This window comes from Phocoena sinus, chromosome 15, assembly GCF_008692025.1.
Source record: "Phocoena sinus isolate mPhoSin1 chromosome 15, mPhoSin1.pri, whole genome shotgun sequence".
NCBI classification, from domain to species: Eukaryota; Metazoa; Chordata; class Mammalia; order Artiodactyla; family Phocoenidae; genus Phocoena; species Phocoena sinus.
Window position 1 is genome coordinate 74,027,302 of NC_045777.1, and position 22,314 is coordinate 74,049,615.

Consider the following 22,314-nt stretch of genomic DNA (forward strand, 5'->3'; position numbering starts at 1 on the left):
GTGGCTTTTCTTGGACACGTCTCTGCTGTGCCAGCTCTGTCAACCCCAGAGGCCACCTTCCTCAGAGATGCCCTGAGGGCCAGAGGGCTCTGGGGCTGTGAGTCTGTGGGGACACTTTCTGTGCCAGGCACACATCTCCCACCTCAGCCCCCAGCCCCGATCTCCCCATTTTTCTTGGTCACTCTCATTCAAGGCAAGAGAAGATGCCATATGCAAGTCTCCCCGGAGGATGGAGACAGGAAGTTACATGGAGCTGATGTCTAAGCGGGTGATAGCAGGGTCTTTGCTAAGAAGGTTTTTATTGCCAGGGGGCTTGAGGGCACTGGCATCTGAGGGTGAGAGGAGGGTACCAGGCAGGGGTAAAGTGGGTATGGGAAAGGTGGGGAGAGACTGGAGCTGTCAGTGATTTTACCTGAGGCTCGGCTGGAATTGCAAGCACTTGCTTCCTGACGTGTGCAGGACCCATGGCTCAGAGGAGAAGCTGCAATCAGGGAGCGTGTGTCCGCCCCACTCCATCCCTCACTGACTCGGAGGCCTTTGGAGATAATCCCGCACAGTGTTTTTCTAGATTTTTTTTTTAGCGGATGCCCTCTGCAGTGCACCGTCCCCATCAGCCGAGGAGAAGATGTGGTCCAGCTTGGTGTTTGGATAATGGAGCGTGCTTTCTGAGAGTCCCCACGTCTCCCTCCTTGCTTCCCCTCTCAGGGAAGGGCGCTGGCTCAGTTCAACCCTGTCATTTTACAAATGAGGAAATCCAGGCTCAAGATGGGGAGAGGGTCGCATCTGTGCTCGTACCAGAGCTGGGCAGGATCTGAGGTTCACCCGCATCCGGCGCTCAACTCCCCTCCCCACCCCACCCCCCGCCCCTGAGGGCTGGGCCCTGAGTCTGCTGAGCCCCAATTGGCCGGATTTCTTTTGGGTGCTTACTGGGAGAGAATGATATTAAAAGTATCACACTAGGTGCTGCTGTATCGGCTGAAGTGTCACAGAGAAAATCAACTCTTGTAAGGATGCCAAGCCCAGGATAGGTAAGTGTGAGGATGAGACAGTGAGGTCTTATCCAAGGTGAGGCTTCACGAATAGACAGCAGGAGCAGCTGGAGAGAGGCCATGTGGCCAGCGGGACTCTGGGGGTCTTGGTCTTGAATTGAGACTCTCCCTGGCATAGAGCCCTGCTCCTGGACAGGCAGCATAGAGGCAGGGACCCCCCCCGGCCCCCCCACCCCTTGGGTCATACCTCCACCGCCTTACCCTAGGCTCCCTTCTGGCTGTGCTCTGTGTTACAACTATTTCCCTTGTTGATCTACCTGTAAAATGCAGGTATAGGACAGGACGTCTGGCTGGCTGCAGGTCATGTGCCTTTGTACCTGGGGGTCTGGAAGATGGGCATGTGTGCGTACCTAGATAGGTGTGTGTGTACCTGGACAGATATGTGTGTGCCCAGGCAGGCATGTGTGTGCATGGACAGGGGTGTGTGTGTACCTGGGCAGACGCTGGTACATGTGCAGGTACGTGTCTGTGTGCATGGACAGGGGTGTGTGTGTACCTGGACAGATACGTGTGTTTATGGGCAGGGGTGTGTGTACAGCGTACACGGTAGCTGTCACCCAGCCGTCCTTTCAGGAAGGAAGCACACAGCAGAGCCCCTGCTGCCCACTCTTCCTGGGCACTGTCCATCCAACCCCACATCTGGAGAGGGGGCTCCTGCCGTCACCTGCACCCAAGGAGCCCAGCTCTTCTCCCCGGTCTGGGAGACTGTGCAGGACTCACTCGGATGGGCAGTGCCTGGGTCCACGGCCCCGCAGTTCTGATTCACACCACATAGCCCAAGATCCCCCCGGGGTTCCTGGCTGCACTTTTCCACCTTCATTGCTCCGCTTCCTTGCTGAAGAGAGAGGTCTGCAGGAAGCTGTTCCGGCAGCTGGGAGCGGTGGACGGAGCAGCAGCAAAGGCAGCAGCAGGCACAGCACCGGCACCCTCCAAATTGGGACTCTAGCCCTTTAAATCTTCTCAGTTACCAAAAAAGAAGAGGCATCAGACCCTGTTAATTAAAGCTCGCCCTGGTCCATCATTCCGAGGAGCTGCAGTGCTCCGCTCCTTCCTGATGGCTTAGAGATTCTCCTGAACTCCCAGCCATGGATCTTGGAGAGTTTCCCCCGAGATCAGCAGGAGGTATGATCCTTGTCGATGGCACTCTGGGGCTTGTGTGGCTCTAAATCAATAACACAACTGACTGCATGGACGCTGCCTGGCCCGCCTTTCTTTCCTGCTTCCCCTCTGCTTCCTCTCCAGTTTCCCAGCTTGTGTTTAGTCGAAACAAATCAAGTTTTCATGGGTTTCGGAGGAAGGGGAGGGGTCGGGGTCTGGAGGGAGCTCCCAATGTGTTTGTTTTGGCCCTGTCTTCACCTAGCTGCCCAAGTGGCTTGGAGGAGCCAGGAAACATGTTTCTTCAAGCTCGGGCTCCTGCCAAACCATTTCCTCCCTGGCCGGGTCCCCTGTCTCAGGTCAGCATGAAAAGGGCATAACCCTGACTTTGACTCGCTTCTTAAATCAATGACCTGCCACTGGGTCAGTCTGACAATGGCCGTTCCCCTGTGTTATTGGAAAACTCATCGCATAGAACTTTCTCTCTGTAAATTGTCCCGGCAGGAACACCGTGCGGCACCTCCCTTCCCCTTTACATTGAATGCTACTCGATTAAAATGCTTGCTGTAGTATTTCAGGAATCCATAACCCTTTCCCGGTGCCTTTTGAGGAAACTCACTTCTAGCCGAGTCTGAGGTTCTGTGGCAAAGAGTTGCTTTGCTTCAGGAATCTGCTCTAGGCTGGCAGAGAGAGGGAGATTTATCTTCGTTCCCATTGCATTTTGTAAATTGTACTTGGGCCCAGAGAACATCTATCTGTAAATCCTTCATTGATTTGTTTTCATTCCTTCTGGGTGAAATGCTCTTCTCGAGTCGTACCCGAAAGAGAGGTTTCCTCTTAATCAGCTTGACACGACCTCACAGATGTCCCTGAAAGCCAGGCCCTGGCAGAGGGAGCCATTTTCATCGTCCTGGGTAACAGTCCCCGGGAGCCCGAAATACGGGGTCCATGTGCTTTGAGAGGAGGCTTGCAACCCCTGCCCCGGGAAAGTAGCTTCGGATGCAAAGCACTTCTACTGATGTTTCCAGGGGCTTTAAAACACTCTGGATGATTAACATTGCTTTTCCAATCTTGAGAGGGATCTGGGCCAAAGCATAGCTCACGGAAGTGGGGATTTCCCCACAGAGTCATTGCCTGCAGTGTCCCCAGCTGTTCACAGGAACAGTAGTTAGGGTGTGTGCAGTGAAATCCTTTCCGATCCCCCAGCAAAGAATGGGAACTTTCTCTGGGTGAGTGGCATGGACGTCAGTGTCTGTGCCTCCCGGAGACCAGGGTTGCAATGTGATTCGTATTCTCAGGGCAATAAAACTCTCAGCCATGGCAGAAACACTCTGGTTAGGAGAGGCTATTCAGAACCCACAAATGAAGCACTTGATGGCATTCCTAATCGCTGTGCCCATCAGTGGATTCGTGTAGTAATCTGGAGGTTCTGAGGGAGGCATCCAGGGAGAGATGTTTCCTGTAAACTGAAAGCCACACGGGAAGCAGGATGAAGGGGGGAGGCCTGTGGAGGGTTTCGTACCCCCTTCCCAGCTTTGCTTCCAGCTGGTCTGTGAATGGCATCGTGAGGGTTGGGCTTCTGCCTGGTGCTGGGATGCTAGGCGGGACCGTGGCCATGGCGAGCAGGGTACTTCCCTGAGCTCATAGACAGAGGGTCCAACCTGGGTGCTTCTCAGGCAGAGACGGGCCCCTCTTCCTGCCCTTTGCCCTTCACCCGGCTTGAGGCCCAGTGGTTAAATAGGTAGACTGTTCCTTTGTGTCAGTTTTTCTCTTCACCTTAATGATGTGTGTGTGTGTGTGTGTGTGTGTGTGTGTGTGTGTGTTTGTGTGTGTGGTCAAAATTTATTGGATGCCTGCTGGCTTTCAAGGCGCTATAAAGAGATCCCAATGGAGTTTGTTTAGACCCGGCAACTTCTTAAGAGTTTTGTGGTCCATGGGAATTCATTTAATGGCCTTGGCGGGCTCTCACATTACCAGGGTGATGGAGCAGAAAGGACGTGGCCTTCGGGGAAGGACAGACCTCTGTTGGAATCTCAGGTCCACCACTTACTAGCGTGTGGCCTGGGCCAGTTACCTAATCTCAGTGAGCTTCAGTTTCTTCAACTGTGATATGGTAAAGTTGTCAGGATTCAATGGAATAATGTAGCTAAGGTCTGAGGACACAGCAGGTATAAAAGAAATTGTTCTCTCCTTCCAATGAAGGCAGCCACCTTCAGTTAAGTAAACTGTATCACCGAGGATGGAACTATTGATATTTAAATAGCTCCAATGTCTCCTTCACTGGCTGCTGGCCCGTGCCTTCTCTCGGGGCAGGGACGACCTCATCCGTGCCATCACACCGCTCCCCATGGCTAGCACGGGGCCTGGCGCGGCCCTGAAACTACAGAAAAGTTTATTGAATAAACACATGATGGTCTGTGGACAGGTAACCTTCAACATAGGTGATCTTTAACGGCTAAACCAAACCACTGCTCACTCACTTTACTTAAGAGATGCAGTGGAGCCAGATGCGTCAAAGAGCCCCGTGACTGTCATAAATTGGGACTCAAATATGTCCTTTTGTGGGGAAATCTGAACTAATACAAAATATCTCCTGCACGAGGACCTGGAGAAGGAGCCTGTGGACCCCAGGCGTGTCCTGGAAGCCGTTCGGCTTGCTGGGCGTCGAAGTCCCCACTGCCTTCCCTCACCGTGGGCTACCCCCTCTTTGTCACGTTTGAAGAAGAGAAGAGCCTTGAAAAGGGAAAACCGCTCTGTCACTCTGGTGTGTAGGACGAGTCAATTAATAGATCCGTCAGTTCATCAATCAGTTGATGTGTATGTAGACAGTGCCCATTGGGGAGAGTCACTGATTTAAATATTTATCAAAGATAATAGTAATTGTAATAATAATATAATAATAACAACAACAACTGATACCATCGCTACCTAGCATTCACCCAGGGCATCCAGCCCAGGATGACGGCACCTCTGCTGTCAAGTGGGAGACAGACAGTTGTGTCCATGCAGATGATGCGGGCTATGAGAGGCAGGAGTCCAGGGGACCACAGGCGCACAGCGATAGGGCCCTAACTTGGGCTCAGCTCAGTTATTTGGGTGACCCCCAAAGTGAGTCCCCAAAGAGGTCGCTTTGGAAGAGCATTCTTGACAGAGGAGATGACACAAGCAAAGGCCAGAGGTGGAAGAGGCACTTGAGGGGGTGGTGGGTGATTCCACCTGGCTATGTTCTGGAGGGCCAGGTGGGAGAGAGGGGCCAGGCCCCAAAGGGCCTTGGGTGCCCGCAAAGGAGGGAACTTTATTCTAAGGGAGATAGGAGAGAGAGCCACTTGGGAAAATGGAATTCAACCAATACGTATTGAGCACAAAACGTGCACGGAGCTGCGGTCTAGGCGCAGCAGTGAACAAACCAGACAGAAAGCCCTGATCTTGTGAAACTTTCATCCAGTGGGGAAGACAAAAAATAAGCAACAGCAGGGTGAATTGTAAATTGTAAATAGCATGTGCTGGAGAGAACATCACTCAGGGAGAGTGATGGGCCTGGGTGGGCGCAATCCCAGACAGGATGTGGGGAGAAGGCAGCGCTGGAGTAATGCCCTTGGAGGTGTCACCAGAACTTGGGCTCTGACTCTGAGGGAGATGGAAGTTTGCACCGGGTTCTGAGCAGAGGAGGGACATTTAAAAATGATTCTTCTAACTACTGTGTTGGGAAACAATTGTAGGTGATGGGGTGGAAGCAGGAAGACCAGCTGGGAGATGGTTACCAAATCCCAGTGAGAGGGGACGGTGGCTGGATGGCGGTTAACAGTGGATGTGTGCAAAGTACTAGGATTCTGTTTTTTTGTTACTGTTTTTTGTTTGTTTTGTTTTTTTGTTTTAAGAATGGAGGCAATGGGATTTGCTGATGGATTGGGTAATTGTGTGAGATGAAAAGATGAGTCAAGGATGACTCAAGCTTCTTTGGCCTCTGGTGGGGACAGCTGTGGGTGGAGCAGGTTTGGGAGAAGATCAGCAGTTGGTTCTGCTCACTTTGCAACAACGTCTGTTGAGCATCCCGGCAGAGATGTTGAGTGGGCTGTCCTGAGTTCACAGGAGAGATCTGGGCTGGGTACAGCCTTGGGGGCCATGAGCCCAGATGGTATTTAAAGCTTTATCAGATGAGATCATCAGGAGACAGGCTACGGATGGAGAGGACTCGGGACTGGATTCTGAGGCATTACAACTATTTACAGGTTAAAGAGAGGAAACTAGCAAAACCAGTCAAGGAGACGGAAAAAGAGGTGTCTCTCCTGTTTAAGACAATTCATCCCCTTCCTGTATTCTGTCTCTTCTCCTGGGAACAAGGCTCATAGATCATCCTCCCCATTTTCCACTTGTCTTTTTCTCTTGGCTTCTTCCCAACATCCTTAGAGACCTGCTCAGGTCTCCTTCATCTTAAAAGGACCCCTTTCTTGACTCCTGAGATCTCCATTTGCTTTTGCCCTATTTTTCTCTTTTCCTTTACAGATAGACTTTTCTTTCTTTCAATGTTAATTGAGTAACTACTATATGCCGGGCATGAAGGATGCAGAGACAAAAAATAGACTTTCTCCACTTGAAAGAAGATCTGTTTATTTCTACCTTGGCTACTTCCAGAAAGCATTTTGGATAGCATTTTGGTGGTGGATATATAATGAAGTAGAAAATATATAAATCATAAACTAAGGAGAAAAATTCTGTACCAAGGAGAATACAGTTTAGAAGCACAAGATCAGAAAAAAATAGAATGCACAATTGAAGGTCAAAGGGTTGTATAAGAGTATAATTGAGGGACTTCCGTGGAGGTCTAGCAGTTAAGACTTGCACTTCCACTGCAGGGGGCGCGTGTTCGATCTCTGGTCAGGGAACTAAGATCCCACATGCCGCACGGTATGGCCAAAAAAAAAGAAAAAAACATAATAGAGCCACCAATCTGATCAGAACTTCTGGTCAGGAAAAAGGAAAATGGGCCAACAAGTACGTACTATATAGCACAGGGAACTATACTCAATATCTTGTAATAACCTGTAATGGAAAAGGATTTTAAAAAGGGGATTATATATATATATATATATATATATATATATATATATATATATATATATCACTTCGCTGAATCTAACACAACACTGTAAATCAGGTATATTTCAATTTTTTAAAAAAGAAAAATGGGAATTCTTTAAAATACTTACAGAAGTACAGTATGTATCCCAAAGGTCTCGTATCATTAATTATACAGCTTCGTACATTTTTACCAACTGAACACACTAAGCAGTACCCAGATCAAGAACTAGGACAGTATTCACACCCCAGATCCCTCCTCTCTCCATAGAGACTGACATTGTCGATTTGCCTGTTTCAAACTGTTGTGGGGAATTGCTTCTTGAGTTCCATTGTCCATGAGATGATACGCTAGTTCCGCAAGGATCCATTGTCCATGAGATGATGCACTAGTTCCGCAAGGAAAAGAAAATTTTCCTGGCATTTTGTTCTAAAAGAATATTTTCTTCTGGAGTTTCATTCAAGGGACACGGAAAAAATTGGGTAGACTATACCTTGTCTATTTCCCTAACATATTTTGGATAGTATAATGTATACATGTGTATGTAATGAAACATCAAATGTAAAAATTTAAACTAAGGATACAAAAGGTCGAAGGGTGGCAGTTACTTAGCATCAGAAGGCAGAACCTGGAGAGGATGGGATGTCATAGAGAACGAGGGCAGGGAGCAACCCTCAGGTTTGGAAAGTAGGAGGCGCCGAGCACACTTTCCTGGAACGATGGAGGTGGAAGCCAGATTGAGGGAGGTCAGGGAAGGAACTGGAGCTGTGAAGTGATGCCTTTGATTGGAGACCACTATTTCAAGGGGATTCATTCTGGGGGAAGGAGAGAGAGGGTGGCAGACAGAGGGAGTTGCAAAACCTCAGGAAGCGTTGAGTTTACTTCTCAGTAGAATGGGAGAGACTTCATCATGTTCTCGGAGAAACAGATGGTCAAGAGATAGAGGAAAGAGATAAAGGGGAGAGAAAAGAAAACCAAAGGAGCAGGGACCTAGCTAAATTCTCCTAGTACGCATGTGCAGACACACACACACGCTCACACATTCAGCCTACCTTGCTTTCTTTCCCTCTGTCACTCTTGCTGGTCGTGGACCCCTCTCCTTGCCGTTGTTCTCCTTTGTTTGGAAGCTAAGATGCATTTAGCAACCACACACCCCAGTGGGGGCTGTAGGACGTGATCCACTCGGGCCTCTCCCTAAAGACAGGGGCACTGTGGGCACCTGCTGGGCTTCATTTCAGCCATCTGTCCCGGATGTCAGGGCTGCCTTAGTGAGGTCCAGCCTGTGTCCTTATCTTTCTAAATGAGGAGACTGAGGCCCAGGTTTTCCTGGCAGCGTAGAGACGGCAGCACAGAACTCACCCCCAGACCTCTGGACGGCTTGATCACAGCTTCAACAGACATTTCTAGAACGCTCTCTCTCTCTCTCTTTTTTTTTTCTCATGTTTTCCCACATCAGTTTATTTTACCTGAAGAGCAGTGAGAGGTTACAGCACTACACCCACATGGATAAGACATTTTATTAAATTCCATGTCATTCTGAAATAGCACATAAAGAAAATTTTTGTTTTCACTTGAGAATGCCGAACAATGCTGTGTGTATGTGTGTGTGTGTGCGTGTATACGTACACACACTCATATATACATATACTGATATCTATATACAAACATATGTATGTATGTATTTACATATGTATTTATGTATGTATCTACCTATTACTATCTTTTAAATAAGATTGGCAATAGAATGTAGAGGTCATGAAATGTGATTTTAAAGGCTTTGGAACTGAGTCCCATTAACTTGTAAGCATTCCTGGTGGCACTAGAGAATGCTCTCTCTTGACCTTTCAAACTTGAGTATTTCTCAAATTCCAGCGTGCATCAAAATCACCTGGGGGGTTTGTTAGGACACAGATTCCCTGAGCTCCACCCCCAGAACGTCAGATTGGGTTCTGAGGTGGGGCTGAGAACTTGCATGTCTAACAGCTTCCCAGGTGATGCAGAGGCTGCTGGTCTGGGGGCCAGGCTTTGAGAACCCTGCTGGGGACGTGCTGTGGGCAGGAGAGGCAGGGACGGAAGCTGGACCTAGTTCCTAAGAGGTTTTCATTTGGGCTGATCTCCTTTCCCTCGGGTCAGGCCTGAATGAGGTGGAGGTGGCCAGCTGCCAGCCCCAAGAAGATGAGCCATTCCACCTTCTAGCCACCAAAAGATCTAAGGAATGCGGTGGGGCAGGCTGTGTGCTCTGAGACTAATCCCGGCAGAGTCAGGCTGTCCTTAAACACGGCACCGTCCGGGCTATTCCATCCCTCCTGCCTGTCCTTCCGTGGGGGACAGAAACACAGGGAAACCCGCTGCTTGGACCCAGGTTGGGACCCCAGGTCACAGTCCACTCCCAGCAATTCTGAGAGCTGCTTTCCCTCCCGGATCCCCAGGGAAAGGAGGAACGCCTTGCTGGGTGTGACCCAAGGTTCTCCCTCTGCATATTCCATTATCTTAGCTCTCAGCGCATATGGCAAGTGAATTCTGTGTCTCTGGCAGGTTATTAGGTACTGAATTAGTGCGGTGAAATAAAAACTGTAATAAAGCTGTACCAGACTCTTAAATTGTTAAAATTTATTATAAAACGTGCATAGTTATTAACTGATTTTCGCCTGTGTGCGTTTGCTGGCTCCCGAAGCCAAAGAAGATGAAAAGTGGCTCTGTCAAAGGGAGGCCGAGGTTTGGCTCCTGGAATTCTCGAGTCCCAGCGGGGCAGCAATTCACAGATTCACGGAGAGCACTGGCTGGCCTCTCACTGATGGTTGCTGCCCCTCCCTGGCGCTGCCTGGAGCTCTCCAGGGCTGCAGGTCACGGTCGCATGGGAAGGCAGCCCCTCTGTCCACTTCAGGGAGGTCCTGGGGAGGCCGAGGGACACGTGGATACATGGGGCCTCGCACCTCACCAGTGTTTGCACTCAGGAGGCCTGGGTTCTCCCCCCTCTCTAATCCTGGGACCGAACATTTGAGCTTGGAAAGCTGCTGCCCGTGGCCTTCTACCACATTCTCTTCTGCCGTATCCTCAGGCTTATTTCCCACTCTGTCTTTATTTTTATTTTTTCGTCCGCGTGGCATGTGGGATCTTAGTTCCCCTGAGGAGGGATCGAACCTACGCCCTCTGCATTGGAAGCTCGGAGTCTTAACCACTGGACCACCAGAGAAGTCCCCCCGACCCTCCCCGCCTCTGTCTTTTGAGAACCAGATGAAGGGACCAAATTTTCCTCCACTCAGCTAAGGCTGTTTCCCGGTGGTTCCATCACCAGGGAGCTGGTCATTGGGCTGTCCGGGTCTCCCAAGCATTCTCCGGAAATGAGATGAGTGTGTTTTCCCAGCTGCTCAGTTCTGTGGGAAGTGGGAGGGTGATGTGTCCTCTGTTGCAGAGGGAGATGTTCTCTAGAGACCTTAGGATGGAGGGAGGGGATCCCTGGCTTCCAAGGTGCATTTTTTTTTTTTTTCCAGTACGCGGGCCTCTCACTGTTTGTGGCCTCTCCTGTTGCGGAGCACAGGCTCCGGATGCACAGGCTCAGCAGCCATGGCTCATGGGCCTAGCTGCTCCGCAGCATGTGGGATCTTCCCAGACTGGGGCACGAACCCGTATCCCCTGCATCGGCAGGCAGACTCTCAACCACTGCGCCACCAGGGAAGCCCCCAAGGTGCATTTTGAACCAAGTCCAAGGTTGCTGTCTTGACCCTGGCTCCAACCCCCTAAGAGATGCTTTTGAGCCAATGCTGGTGTCCTGATTGGTGTTTTAGCCCTGAGTTCCTATTGCCACCTCGAGACTAGCTAGATTGTAAATTCACCTGAACCCAGAGGCACCTCTGCCTGAGAAAAAGTGAGAAAGAAAAGCTCAGATGTTTCCCAAATGCCAAGGCTGAGAGTTTTCTTGCATCTCTGCCACTGTGCCCTGCAGTTGCCCTCAGGGGCTTATCAATCCACTGGTACCCTGTAGATTTCCGCCCGTAACATACCAGGAACCACACACGCCCTCATGGAGTCCTTGGGGTGGGGGGGAAGGGGATTGGGCCCTGCGCTTAGGGAGCTCCCAGCCTTGCCATAATCTGTGTGGTTCAGGGTGAGCTGAAAAGCTCAGGGCCAGCATGGGAGATCTCCTTGTCTTTACAGTCCCTCTGGGAGAGGTTTTCCTCCAGCATGTTTCTGTTTAGTCCCTATGTATATAGTGTAGCTGATGCCTAAGCCTCAGAGCTCACCCTCCTACTAAGAGCTGGGGAAGCCCAGTAATTGAGTTCCTGCTTTCTTGTGGATACACTGCTCTTGTTGGGACACTGGTTTGTTTTTGTTTTTGTTTTTTGACCCCAGGTCACTAAGACTGCCCCTTGAGTGGGAGGTTGCTGGGAGCATGACCTATATTTTAAAGACTCCTGGATGGGGCAGATGGCTTTCTCCCTTCTAGTAACTGATTTGGAGGAAAGTGAAATTATACCAGCAAAAATGTAAGACATCTAAGCTTCAGTGATTGTCCAACACTCCAAATCCTCCCTTTCCTTTGCTCTGTCCCATCAGAGCCTAAGGGTAGTCCATGGCACGTGTAGGGAGAGTAACAAATATTTGGGATTCAAACAGAGTCATGAGTTTCTTCCTTCCTCACCTCCTCTTGGCATGGTTGTATCGTGCACAAGGAAGCTAACAAGATTACATGAATATGTAATAAAGTGAAGTCTAGCTAGTGCATCAGCATCGTCTTTTTGGCCAGGCAGAATGATTTCCTGGTTTTAAAAGACAGTGAAATTGCTGATGTGGGAGCTGGTCCCTGCTGAAGTCGGTTATAAAGTGGCCAACTTGAGAGCCATGGCGCACTGCAGAAACCCCACGTTTAGGATCCATTTATATCTTCACTACCTTGTTCCAGAAAGGATGCAAGGCGGTTTGCAAAGATGCATATCCAACTGCAAGGCATAATTAAATGAAAAAATAAATGGACAAAGAAAATAAGACAAAGGGAAAACAAGACAGCAAAAGCAAGAGTGGAGCCAGGAATGAGGTTAGGACACAAAATTCATGACATCAGTTCCTGTGCATTTGCTAGAGGTGGAACTCTGGGGCAGCCCTGAGCTTTCTCTCAGCCAACACAGAGAAGGAAGCGGTCCTTTATTAAAGCATCCTCTCCATAAGAGCCAACCAACTGCTCAGAAAAGGCACAGCTATTTCTGTTTCTGGAGGCAGAGAGAAATGTTCCCCGTGGGTCCTCAGAGAAGGGACACGGTGTAATACAACATGCAATGTCCTGAATGGCCTTACTGTCCATATGGCTGCCTCTTGGAACATTCCTCAAGGTTGGAGGGGGGATGGTTAGGGAGAGAGAGCTGCCCCAAAATACTCTCAGGAGGTCTGACTCAAACTTAGAATTGAGATGATCGATGATAGGCTGCCTTCCCCTCAAGCCTTTTTCCATGATGAGTGATTCCAAGGCGTGGCATCAGAGGCTGCTGTAGTGTTCAAGGGTGTGTGTGTGTGTGTGTGTGTGTGTGTGTGTGTGTGTGTGTACGGGAGGGTGGTAAAGATGGCTGTGCTGAAGGTTTACCTACCCCAAACCCTCAGCTTCGTCCCTGTCATTTTTCATATTGGGGTTCCTCATAACATTTACCTGAAGAAAGGGTTTCCCCACTAGTCATAATAGCTTGAAAATCATGGTTTAGGAAAATGGCTTAAGTTAATTCGATGGGTGGGTTTTCTCCCAACAGCATGAGCACTGGGCAATGAATTCTGAGGTAATTCTCCTTGACAAGTTCTTGGAGGGCAGCTTCCCTGGGCTGCTGGATGGGTACAATCCCATATGCTTTAACAGGTGGTGGAGCTGGAGGGGGCCCTGAAATCCTCTTATGGAAACTGAGGAGGTGACCAGGACACCTTCCTGAGCAGGATGCTGTTTGGGATGCATCTTCCGCCACACCAGCTCCTTCGAACTGGCCTCTCTTCCGATTGGTTGGTGCTCGACTAGCGTCCATTTTGATTGGTCAGTGTCTGCGCCCTACGTGGTTGCTCATTTTGAATATCACCCTGTCTGCAGTGCGGCTGAGAAACTCCTCAGGGAGAATTTGGGGTCCCCTGTAGAGTCCAGACCAAGGGTCTAACAACTCTGACTATGGCAGAAAAACTTCTAATCCAGAAAGAAATGTAAACATCCACCTCAGTGATTAACCTCCCCATAAAAAACCCCATTATATTTAACTTAGGGCTTAACCATTTCCTCTGAAATAAACTGGCCACAAATTAAACTTGTAGGTCCCAGAATGAGCTAATTTTATATACATATTTTTGACTCCAAGGCAGTTAAGTGATGAAGAATGATTTCTGAAAAATGATGACATTGGATTTCAGAGTAGCTGATCTACATGCTTTCTTTTTGGCAGTGATTAGAGATCAAAGCCACTTGTCTGTAACAGCCCCTACTAATTCACGACCATAAAATCATGCCCTCTTTTCAAAAGGGAATAATGATCATTCTGTTCTCTGTTGGTGTTCAGTTCATCTAAGAGGGGCCTCGAGTGATAAAGACAGAAAATAAGGAGGAAGAAATACAGTCCTAGTTTGCATCACGTTTATATGCGTTCTGTGCACCATTTGCTATTCTGGGTGCTGGGTTAGAGCAAGGGACAGAGCTGATGAGGTTCCCACATTTGAAGAGCTCATGCTTTAGAGGGAGAGACAGACAATAAGCATTGAGCAAATATTTTCTTTTATGTCTTTGAACTAATTCCAATATCTGAGTCAGCTTGAGCTTGGTGTCCACCAGCTGCCTTTTCTCTTGAATACAGGTCACATTTGCCGGGTTGTATGTATGTCTAGTAATTTGAATTGCGTCCTGGGCTTTGTGAACGACACATGGCAGAGACTCTGGGTTCTGTTATGTGCATCTGAAGAGTGTCCACTTGTTTGTCAGTTTGTTTGTTTCGGCAGGAAGTTAACTTGGCTGGACGGGAGCTGAAACATCCTCTCAGTTCTCTGAGTCTTAGCTGGGCTGCCTGAGTCTGCCCTGGGTGTATAGTCCTGGGATTGACCAGAGGTTCGACAGAGTTACTCGGGGTATTTGGGTCTCCCCTCTGTGACTCTCTCCCTTCTGGTACATCCCTGCTGCTGTTGACTCCCTGAACTCTGTCTTCTGATTCCTTAACGGTAAGGTTTCAGTTTCTAGCCTCACAGGGCACTGACAGGGGGCTACCTTCAGGTGAAAACCATAAAAATGGGAAATCGCTTTCCCTCCTCCGAATATCAACTCCCTATCAGTTTCTTCCTATTTGCGGTCACTCTCAGTGACTTTTGAGCGTTGTCTTTTAGATACTCCCCAGAATTTGTGATTGTTATTTGTTGGAGAGTTAGTCTTCTGTGAACTGCTCTGCAATTATTATAAGTAGAACTCCCAAATTTATCAAGTAGATAGATAGATGGATAGATAAGATCATTTCAGATAGTGATAAATGCTATACTGGAAAAAAATAGGACAGAGAGCGTCTGGAGTGTCTGTGGAGGGGGCACTTCACCTGAGTGATTGGGAAGAGCCTCTCTTAGGAGGTGACATTGAGCGGAGACCTGAATGATAAGGAGAGGCAGGATGTTCATGGATCTGGCATGAGCCCTCCGGAGGGAGCACGAGGTATGCGAATACCCAGGCAAGCATGAGCTGGGTGCGTAGGAGGGCCAGGGATTAAGTGATGGGAAGAGGAGAGCAGGTGGTCAGAGGCTGGATCACACAGGGCCTCGTAGCCCACGGTAGGGCACTGGCAGTTTATCCTGCATATGATTGGAAAGTTAAACGAGCCATGATGTGATCTATTTCATGCTTTGCAAAGATTGCTCTGACTCTTCGGAGAACAGGCAGGAGTGGGAGCAGGCTGCTGTGGTCATCTAGATGGGAAGGATGGAGGCTTGGACGATGGGCCCAGTAGTGGGGAGTCTGGATGAGCCCCAGACACCAGGGGTCAGTGCTGACCATAGCTAGACACTGTCCCCAGAACAAAGACCTAAATGAGGTTGTCAGAAGTGCTTCCTAAGAGACCACTTCTGGGGTGATCAGTTCAGCCCAGTGGTCATAGCAGAACAGCCCTGCCTGGCCCTGTCTGGCTTTCTGGGAAATTGGGGCTCACAGTTTCTCAAGCAGAGAACTAGTAGTCATGAGATGGGACAAGAGTCTCATCGAACTGGGCCGGGCCAGGCTCGTACCCCCTTCTGGTCCCTTTGCCCAGGTGAGGCTCTTCCATGCAGTCTGAGGGTAAGTGAACTCAAGTCTGGACCTCATATTCTGCCGTATAACAGTCCATTTCTAGAAGTCAGCAGCAGAAAGTCCCTCCTGGTTTCCTGGCCTAAGCCCAAGAGAGAAGCCCCTGCGTCCCACGCAGCCAGGGTGACCCCAAGACCCACTGATGAGACCCCCGCGACCGTGACTAATGGACACGAAGAGCTAATGGACTCCCCTCCATTCTCAAAGCCTCTGCCAACACTGCCACCAAGAATAACAGGCATTTAGAAACCAATTATGCATCTGGACAAATCTGTTTCAGTCTACTGGATTGAACATAATCATATTAAAATATAATGAATACGTTTCAACACATAGTGGAACCAGCGCCGGCAGGGGAGGCTGGCGTTTCAGAGAGTGGCGCTGGCGGAGCCCAGGGCTGCAGCATGTGGGAGCCGAGCCCCCCGCAGGCCGGTAACTGGTTTCCTTGTCACTTTTAGTTTAGGTCCTAATCTACCGCCTCCTGCCCGGACACGGGCTTGTCCACGCAAACTGGTGGCGGTTCTGGCCCTGACTTTGTTGTCTGGCGTTTGATCTTCGTCTCGTTTGGGTTGGAGAGGTGGAGTCGGGATTGCAGGATGTTTGGGGTGATGTGGTGACCACAGCCCTCTACCCTCTGGGCAGCCACAGTCCCTGGGAACGGGGGGTGGAGGGCACCAAACGACACTGGTGCTTCCCAAACCCCGGCCTCCAGATCCAGCCTGGACACCCTCAACCGTCCTCATGGAGCATGTCTCCTGCACTCCAGCTTGGACGAAGCCTCAGCCCTCTCCTGGGGATCCCTGAGAACCTGAGCCCCCTCTGGCAGCTGACCCGGCACCTGAAGCACGTTTTGGCCACGACACCCTGGACCAAGGCCTTGGCCTCAGCTCCCTGTGGCTTCTTGCTGCTGCCCTGTGCCACCTGTACCAGCCAAGCCCAGCCCAGCACAGTCCTCAGCTGGGTGTGATGTTCCAGGTGACTGGAAAGTGTCAAGGGTGGGGTGAAGGGGCCCCTGTAGGCATCAGTAGCCAGCTTCCGGAAGAGCAGCGCCACAGCATGGAAGCAGATTGGGTCTAGGGCTGAGGCTGTCTGTCTCTTTTGGTGCTGCCTCTAGGTGGAGGGTCCTGGACCCTGGGGAATACATCAGAGGCAGGCATCGGGGTGACCACTGCCGAAGGAAGCCACAGGTGAGAGCTTGATTGTACGTCCCAACCGGGTCCCCACGACGAGGCCAGTGGCCCAGTTGGTGACCTGCAGCCACACATCATCTCCCAGGCCTCTTCCCACTGCCTGGGGTCCCAGCATCTCAGTCACCGCTGTGGCTTCCAGAACTGTCCCAGGAGGTTCTTCTAAAATGAGATGGTGAACTGGGGGCTCCTGGGCAAAAGCCAACCCACAAAGAGGTTGGCCATTGTTGTTGTTTGGTTTTGAGTTGTTGTGTTTTTTAATTTTGTTGTTGTTTTCTCACAAAGTGTTTTAAACCTTTGAAGTAGGTGCCAGCACTTAAAAATCAGTCAATTTATTGTTTTAACCGTCTGGACTTCTAGCTTCTCTTTAACATTACGTCTGGCCGTGCCGTGCCAGACTCCCTCACAGCAGCAGTCAGTAGGTGATGAGCTGTGGCTACTCCTTTGGACAAGGTGAGCCATTCCACTGTGGCCACCTGCTTGCTTGACACTTGGCTGCTTTGCCTCTTTACATTACTGCCCAATCCCTGTAGGCACCGGAGTCGCCACCCCCTGTCTTATAATAAGAAGGAAATAATACTGATGCATCAGCAGTGGATCACACACGAGTATGAATTAGATTCTAGTGCCCCAGCGAAGAGAAGGATGCTAACTTCGTATAAGTCAGCCTGGGCTGCATAGCAAAGTACCATTGCTGGGGTGCTTGAACAACAGACATTTATCTTTTTCATAGCTCTGGAGGCTGAAAGTCTGAGATCAGGGTGCCAGCATGGTCAGGTTCTGGTGAGGGCTCTCATCCTGACTTGGAGATGTCCACCTTCCCACTGTGTCCTCGCATGGCAGAAAGAGAGAGACAGAGGGAGAGAAAGAGAGAGATCACTTCCTCTTCTTTTAAAGCCACAGTCCTATGGGATTAGGCCCTTACACTTTTGACCTCATTTAACCTTCATTACTTCGTTAAAGGCCCTGTCTCATATACAGTCATGTTGAAGGTTAGGGCTGCAGTGTATGACATTGAGGGGGACACAGTTCAGTCTATAGCATACTTGGAATTCAGGATATACATTTGGAGGCAAGAGTCACGGGAAAGGGAAATTAAATGACTAATGGAGTCTCAGGCCATCCAGGCATGTCACAGAAATGGAAAGAGATGCTCGTGGAAGACTCAGCGGCTGAGAAGGCTGGGGGCAGGCAGCGGATGTCCCCTGGGCCGCGTGCTGGCAGTTTACATTGGACATTTCCAAACTCTGCTCTTCTGTCACATCTCTGGAAAGTTCTGTGCTCCCATATTGGGGTGAAGGTGAGAGCAGTGGGGGGTTCTGGGAGGGTGGTGTGAGTGTCTTTCTACCACCCAACGCAAGAGCCCTTGGGCTTGCATCACAGCCCTCTGGCCTGTGAGAGAAGCTGTGTAACCTTTGGAAGTGGATTGACCTCTCTGAGTTTTAGTCTCCCCAGCTGTGAGCTGTGACTGGATTGGTCCCTTTCCCTGGTTGCGTGTTGGATTTTAGCACATAACTTTAAGCCCTTGTTAAGGACCCAGCCCTGGGGGGGACACACAAAATGGCTGATCCAGCCCCAATCCCGACACGAGCTGTCCGGGGCCTCCAGCTGAACTCCCTGGTCTCAGATCCTCCCACAGTCTGATTCCGGCCTATGAATCAACCTCCTACCCCACTGCTCCCCACCTGGTGAGAGCGATGAGAAGATATATTAGCTGATAAGTAAGTTATTAGCTGCCAAAGCTTCATTGCTCTCAGAAGTATTTTAATTTTAACAGGGGACTCTGAAAAGCGGAAAGCCTTAGACACAGCAGAGACGTCCTGGAAGCAGAAGGAAGGGGGAGCGTGTGTGTGTGTGTGTGTGTGTGTGTGTGTGTGTGTGTGCGCGCGCGTGCGCGCGTGTATGTGTGTTTAGAGGATTCCGCCTCTGTAACCTCTGCCGGGATGCCCAGCAGTGAAAAAGCAGATACTGACACCTGCCCATGCATGAGGCGGCCCCCATGTCTGAAGGTGAGACTGCTCTGCTCTAGCTGGGGTCCACGTGCAGCCTGCATGGCCTGCAGGGAACATTCTCAGGAAGCCGGCAGCAGCAGGGCCAGCTGTGGCCAGGAGGTGGGTGGATGACTGTGGTCCTACAGGGAAAGCCAGGCCTGGGCTGTAGCCTCCATGATCTGGAAGCTTCTTTTCGCGGGGTGGGGAGAGGTATCCTCCAGGGAGAGCTGGGGGCGCTGGGGATTCCTCGCTCCTATGGTTGACTGGCTCTGGAAACCCGTCTTGGGGCTGGGGACAAAGGACTTGGACCAAGGCCTGGGGTTTCATTTGGAATGTGGGGTGGGTATGATGTTCCAGTCTGATTTTACTGAAGCAGGTTCAGTGGGGCAGGGTGGGGGGACAGGGGCTGGGGGTCGCCTCATCCAATGTCTGGCCCTGGGGGAGGGGCACTGGAACCAAAGGGCGTGGCAGGCTCAGCTACGCTGCAGATGACAGCTGGGGCCCAGCTGCACCAGGTGGGGTCCAGGAGGCAGGCAGCACTCTGAGCCCGTATCTGGGACTCATCTGAGTACCTTTCACTATCCGAGGACAATGAAGCGTCCCTGCAGCCCGATTCCAGCTGGGAGCCTGGGTACCCTGGGGGCAGGGCCTCATCCTAGTGAGGGGAACAGGGTGGAGGAGACAGGGGACCAGGGCCCACACCAGAGTTCACGACAGAAGGCTGAGCGCCCGAACGCAAAGGTAGCACCCCCAAAGTTCTTGGCATGCTTGAGAGGCGGTGTGTGCTGTGTTTGCCGACGGCACATGTAGGAAGTGACAACATTTGTACAGAACACTAGGTAAAGAGAGAAGCTGGGAATTCCCTGCTGGTCCAGTGGTTAGGACTCGGTGCTTTCACTGCAGGGCCCCGTGTCCAGTCCCTGGTTGGGGAACTAAGATCCCGCAAGCCACACCAGGTACGGCCAGAAAAAAAGAAAAAGAAATAGAGAAGCTGCTGGTGGTCAGAAGGACCCTGCCGGGATGCTCTGGGCCCCCCGAGGGCTGGGAGTGGGAGCTCAGGTGAGGAGTGGTGTTTGGGAGCACAGCTTGCCCTTCTGCCACTCACCACCTCTGGACCTCAGTTTCTTCATCTCTGAAATGGGGACAGTATTAATCTTAGCACCTGCCTCATCGGGTTCTCATGCAGGCTAAATGAATAAATTCATGAAAAGCTCCTCGAAGTATACCTGGCATACTTGAGCAAGCACTCAACTTGTGTAACTGTTACTAGCTGTTTTGTCCAGTTTAAGATGCCAGTGATTGTAAAAGGCACCTTGATTTCAGAGCTTTTAAACCATGAAATAATCAGTCTTGGAACTGATGATAGATGGTGTCAGTTGGTGTTGATGATGAGGGGGTCAGGACAAAGGGGGCCTGCCTAAAGGGAAACCTGAGCCTGGGTCTGTGCCCACACGGCAAGCAGGGCTCCATCTGACTCCGAGACCCTTCAGGTCCCATGTCCTTGTGTCAGAGGCTGGATGCGGTGCCAAGTCATCAAGGGCCTGGGTGAGATTAAGGTGGGGGGCAGCATGGGGTCCCAGCCGAGTGACTCGGCCCGAAGGGCTGGGGCTGGTGGAATCGCTGAACACCAAGTCCCACTGGGTCTGCTGGCCTGGGAGAAGGGGACGTTCTGCCTGTTGTGCTTGGACCCTGCGTAGGAGTGAGAGCCTCCCAGGGCCTTTGAAGGGGGAGTAGATGTCCCCCCTGTTTTGTGCCGTTCCACGCGAGACTCTCTGGTTATGTTAATATCCTCGTACTAGGAAGTAAGACTAACAACATACTTCTCTTAATTGTTTTACTATTATTAGTAACAACTTACTGGCCATTTACCTTATAACCAGTTAGGACCCTTCACTGTGTAGAGATCCCACATTTGAGAACAATCGCTATGACAACGCCAGCGACCGAAGGAGCGTCTATGATTGTGCAAATTAGAGTCATCGTCATAGGTTAGAGTGAGAGGGATAACTGTGAGCAGGGGTGAATTGTTTAAAATGCATCACAGCACAGCCTGTAGATGGTTGACTTGATAACATCTGACATTCATTCAACAAACATTTACTAGGTGTCTACCGATGCCGAGCTCTGAGCATACCTGTAGGGACAGGCCTAGCAGTGATCATAGCAAGGATGGCAGAAACCCTCTGATGCCATCTTACTCAGCCCAGGAAAGCTATGAAGAGACCCCTGTCTTGTGCCCTGGTTTCTAACCTGGCTTCCCCATCTCCATAACTGCTCATGTTAGAAAATGCTGTTAAGTGTCAGCCCCACTTGAATGCCAAATTGCCCTTATGTGTCCAGAGTATGTTTCGTTGCCCTTAATACACAAGATACCGTGCCAAGATCCAGATTCACCAAGCTCTGTTTCCAACCGTTTAAAAAACTTCTTACTATGGAAATTTTCAAATATACACAAAAGTAAGACAGACACGTGTAATGAAACTAATGTATCCAAACACATACTTCAGTAATTGCTGATGTTCTTTCAATCTTCTTTTACTTTTCTTCTTCTAACATGTAATTTCACATGTAAATACTTCATTATGTATCTCTAACAGATAAAGATGCCTTTTATTTACTACAACTAAAATACTACTGTCACTCCCAACACAATTAACAATAATTCTTCAGTATCATCTCCGTGTTCTATATTCCCTGTTGCCTCAATTATGTAGTTTATTCATAGGGTCCGCACATCACAGCTGGTTGATAGTTCTCTCAGGTATTTTTTAATCCATAGTAGTTGCCCTCCTTTTCTTTCTATACCATTAATTTGTTGTTAGAAATGGTGTAATTTCCCTGTAAATTTCCCACATTCTGCTTTTGGCTTGCTCTCTTCTCACGTGTTGTTTACCATACTTCTCTCTGCTCTTGTGACCTTATATTTATAACTGAGGGTTTGATTAGATTCAGACTCTAGTCTTTATATAAAGAACTCTTTTAAGTCATGCCACGTGCTTCCTCTTGCCTCACATCAGAAGGCACTTTGTGTCTGGTAGTCCCACTTTGTTGATGCTAATTAAGGTTGTGGTTCCGTCAGCCTGATTCATCCGTCATCAAGTTCGCTATCAACCTTACACCTAATGATTTTAGTAGCCATTGATGATCATTACCTAGAGCTATTATTTCATTTGAGGTGGTAAAATGGTATGTTCTCATTCTATCATTCCATCTTAATTTATTAGTCATGATTCCTCGCTAAAGAAGGACTTTGATCAAATGTTTGGTTACCTTATAATGCAGTCTGTATAGAAAAGGCAGAGTAATTGCTCAGTTCTTTCATTTGTCATTTTTTTTTTTTTTTTTTACGGTACACAGGGCCTCTCACTGTTGTGGCCTCTCCCGTTGTGGAGTGCAGGCTCCGGACGCGCAGGCTCAGCAGCCACGGCTCACGGGCCCAGCCTCTCCACGGCATGTGGGATCTTCCCGGACCGGGGCACGAACCTGTGTCCCCCGCATCGGCAGGTGGACTCTCAACCACTGCGCCACCAGGGAAGCCCTCATTTGTCATTTTTAAAAATAATAATTAGTTGTTGCCTTAGCAGTTAACATTCATATCAATTTTCAGATTAACGAATTTCCCCATATCTGGCCGTTGGACATTTCTTCA

The 22,314-nt window shown here is 49.7% G+C and overlaps 1 protein-coding gene across 1 annotated transcript in view; it reads left to right on the top strand.

The window, feature by feature from the left end:
- The first annotated feature begins 1,767 nt into the window (after window positions 1-1,767).
- CALN1 (calneuron 1) overlaps window positions 1,768-22,314 on the top strand; it is a 466,107-nt gene continuing 445,560 nt past the window's right edge. The window contains exon 1 of the mRNA XM_032607110.1: window positions 1,768-2,171. The gene's annotated coding sequence lies outside the window, so the exon portion shown is untranslated. The remainder of the gene's footprint in view (window positions 2,172-22,314) is intronic.